At 41.6% G+C, this 4,450-nt stretch overlaps 1 pseudogene; it reads right to left on the minus strand.

Moving 5' to 3' along the window:
• Positions 1–507: 507 nt before the first annotated feature.
• Positions 508–2,880, minus strand: LOC119272002 (annotated as a pseudogene).
• Between the last annotated feature and the right edge of the window lie 1,570 nt (positions 2,881–4,450).

Below are 4,450 nucleotides of genomic sequence, written 5' to 3' on the forward strand. Positions count from 1 at the left end.
AGCCAGGGTGGGGGCCATCCTCCCTCCTCCAATCCTAATTGCACACGTTTGTTAGTCCGTTAATCCCGTCATAGATCCCTTCGTGCATTGCTCCACGCACACCTAAGGCGCCCGTTTCAAGCCATAGCCTGAAGCGCCCCTGTGCGGTGCCAACTAGTCAGACGCCGATTTGTCCTTTTCTTTCCATATACATGTCTATACCCATTTGGCTAGCTTGTTTGATCCATGGTGTCATATATGTTAGGAAGCGAAACTTCTATTTTCGTTTAATGCATGCCAAAGCAGAGCTCCTGGTGTTCACGTCAAAAAATATGTTAGGAAGCAAAGGGACCAACACGTTGATCAACAGAGCATTGTGTTATAATACACGGATACAAACAATGCAAATAAATGTGATAGCAGTGTAGCATGGTTTTTCAGAATGTGAAATCTCAAAGTTTCAGCTTACAAGAGAATGCTTCATGTTTCAGAGATTTGAGTCTTATTACACAATTTAAGTGAAGAATTCTAAAAGTTAGCTAGCTCGACTATAAGTTTCTGGTCAAGTAGCAGTGTCTTCTTGAACCCAAAGCATCTGTGGACATGGGAACAAATAAACAGTTGAAAGAAAATGGGACAAAAGTTTTTTCCGGAAACAGGAATGTGACATCTCAAAATTTCATATTACAACAGAATACTCCGTGTTTCAAAAATTTGAGTACTATCACACAGTTTAAGAATTCTAAAAGTTGGGATTTGAGAAAATCCTGCTACTCCTATAAAAATAGTTGAGATCATGCAGCAAGGCATGGGGCAGGTTAATAGGTGTTATTTTTCTTTCTCTCCCCCTTCCTTTCTATTTTGCGAGGAGGTAATAATTGTTTCTTAATACTTATTCCGAGGGACAAACTTCTATATCTAGTGAAAAGTATCATGATACAATTCAACATAGCAAGGGGAATACTGGAACTTGACAAAAGGTACCTACAATGGCCTTCAACAACTTTTGCCATGTTACAACTTACAACCAGGAGCATTCTCAAATGTCTTAGTTCATCACTCTCCAAGGACAACATATAATCCAATGCTGCCATCTGGAAAACCCATAGTCCTGAAGGCAGTAATGTCGCTTTTCTTACATGATCAACACCAATAACAGATAAATATTATATAAATAAAAGACGTGATAATCATACAGTACTGTGTTGAAGATGCTGAACTAACGACCTTGGGATAAGCTGAGGTCAATGCAACCATTCTTCTTTGTCCACCATATATTTCACCATCAATGTCGAGTGCCTTCAATACCAACGCAATCTCCTCCGGTGTTAATGGACAGAGCCCGCCATTCATCTTCACATTGGAGTCGATCACTTTCTCTTTCCACCATGGCTAAGTGTATCTTCCAAGTTCAAGGCACAATTCATCTGTAAACTGAAGGTCTGAAACATCTTGAGAAAATTTGGATGCGATGCCATACCTCATCCTTCTGAACTCCTCAGCCTCCTCGTTGGTGCGAGCCTGCAACCATGTGTAAACCAAGAGAAGGCAAGCATGTCCATCTCATACCCCAAAAGGAGACCACAAAGGGTCCGTTCTGACGAAGAATTTGAACCACACACCTTCCAAGCTCTTCTAAGTAAGGGCTAAATCTCAATGTATCAAAATTGACACGGCGCCTCAGTTTCTGAATCTACATGGGTAGGCCATTATTTGCACGCCCGGCATCTGTTTTATTCAGATGAAGGACCTTGTACTTCTTCATGCGGTTTTCCCAAAACTTACTACTTACAGTCTTTATCTGGGTATGCATATGATCTAGATACATCACGAGAAATGAAGAGGTGCAAAGAAACATGATTATGGTAATAGGATATATCAGACAAACTGACGGGCGGCATGGAGCGAAGATATCCCCATTCAACTCTCCTTAATTTTCAGCCTTGGAGGCAGCTCTTTCAGTATCAGGACCTCATCTCCCAATGATGCTATGAAGTAGTCCACATCAAATATATCTCGGAACTCACTGTAGGCAGAGCAACAGAAAATAATAAGGCAGAAGCTATCCTTAATTGAATTGTTAAGAATTGCAGTGACTACAGAAAGAAATGCCGACCTAGAATCAGCCCAAAATAAAGTTTTGTCCAACTTGATGACTGTGACATTCAAGTATCTCGCAGCCATCGCCATATCACACATCTGATTTAACAGTGGAACATTGATGGTTCAGCATTAGTATTTGAACAGCAGCGATGGCTCAGAAATATAGACAGCGCAGTAGATGCATTGTGATCGTCACAAGCTGTACTTACAGCAGCGGCGCGCATCTGGTTGAGACCGCCATTGCAGGACACCAACAGATGGCCATTGTTCTTGTAGATTCCTGAAAATAGAACCGATAAGAAAGATCAAATGGCGGTAGAGACCGCAACAGGTTAATACGGAATCCTTGGACCAAATCGACCCGACATGAACTGATCGATCCAAAAAATAGGTGCTAAACCAACCAAAAGCTCGCAGGGAAGGCGACGAATGGAAAGGGGGAGGCACTAATGGAAGCCCAAATATTCCTGAGCAAAGAAGGAAGGGAAGCCGCCTGATTCGCAGGTATTCCTAACCAAAGGAAGGGAAGAAGATGGGATCAAAAGAAGCAGGAATTGACCGTCTATTCCCTCAAGTGAGCCTCCTCCCTCCCAAGCGAACGGCCAGAGTCCTTCCCGAGCGCGACAGGTAGGGTTCCTAGCCGCCGCCGTCGGCACTTTCTTCTCTAGCAGTGTGACTCATTGCCTGGTAGATTAATTAAGAACTGTAGTGCTGGTGTGGCGCTGGTTTCGGCCGGTCACCTCGCCAACCGTCTGATCGGGACACAGGGGACAGAGCAGCCGTTCGATCGAACCCCATCGTCGTCCTCCTTTGTCAATCTCTCCTCGAAAAAAGCTGCTTCCGCTCGGCCGTTCCTCGCGGCAGCACGCGGCGACGAAGGAAGAGAAGGCCGGTCGGCGAACTCCGGTGAGAGACCTCGCCGGCGCGAACCAGCAGCCGCCCTCAGATGCAGCCCTCGCGTCCTGCTTTTTAGTTCTTCAGAGTATGCTAGGGTCTTTGTTCTTTAAAAAATATGGAAGTATACTACTATTATATATTTTTATTTTTATTTGCAAGACCATATGCTAGTGTTTTCCTATTATCCATGCCTTTAATTAAATGATGTTTGTTTTTAAAATTTATTCTGAACTTGGACCCGTGTATCAGTCACTTGTTCTATGCAAAATATTGGTAAATAGTTTCTTGTTTGAGGTTTTGAAGTTATGTTGATGCAGTGTATTGTTTGTGAACAAAACGTCAAGCATCTAGGTTTATTGTTTGTTTCTTTTTTCTTTTAGCTATACTAAATTTTTATGTAAAAATTGTTCTGTTGAACTTTGGATGTCAACTTCACATATGCTATTATTATTTTTCCAAAAAAAAAATGATGATTTATGCTTTATACAGGAACCATTTCAATCTACTATCAAGGATAGGCATATCAAGCAGCTTTGGACTAACTGGTTCTCCAGTTCACTCGGACACAATATTTGACTAGGCATGTTGGTTTTCATTCAGCATCACTTACTTTGAAGCAATCAATTGAGAGCTGGTATGTTGAAGCTTGGGCTCCTATTAACAGGAGCCATTTTCAATCTACTATCAAGGATAGACATCTCGCTTACAAAATCTGAGCTGAGAATATATAATACCTTGGCTTGGTTTTTTCTCGAAAAGGGGGATACCCCGGCCTCTGCATCAGATCGATGCATACGGCCATCTTATTAAACCAAATAAGTTTCAACAAGGTCTCAAAGTCTCCTACTGAAAAGTGAACAAAGCTCACACAGAGCCAACATGGGCTAGAAACACAGACTAGCCATATAAAAGACGCCACAACCGGCTGGCTGAAAAAGAGATAGGTAAACTAATTGCCTATCCTATTACATGATCGCCATCCAAACCGGTTGAAGATATCCCGAGCTACCATCTCCCAGCGGATATTTGATTTCAAGATCTTATTAATACTTTGGTTTGGTAATATTTGATTTCAAGATCTTATTAATACTTATCCATTCTATAAATACTTCTATATATCTTTCTGCTTGTGTACCATGTCCTACTAGCATCTACTCCCTTCGTCCGAAAATACTTGTCATTAAAATGGATAAAGAGAGATGTATCCATTTTAATGACAAGTATTTTCAGACGGAGGGCATTCAAAGTTCAGAACATTGGATCACAATTAACATACATTGTAGCTATAGGTTTCTGTATCTCCACGTCAAAAATTAGTTATGTTCTGCTCATAGGTGCTTTAATTTACTCTATTTTTGTTGGTCAACTTTTATCTAAGTAAGCTTAGGTTGGCTTACAGGCATACATTGTTTAGGAAAACGTTAACCGGTAACGATCGGTCGGTCGACTGGGGAAACAATCTTTCAGAGCA

Source organism: Triticum dicoccoides, chromosome 3A, assembly GCF_002162155.2.
Source record: "Triticum dicoccoides isolate Atlit2015 ecotype Zavitan chromosome 3A, WEW_v2.0, whole genome shotgun sequence".
NCBI lineage: Eukaryota > Viridiplantae > Streptophyta > Magnoliopsida > Poales > Poaceae > Triticum > Triticum dicoccoides.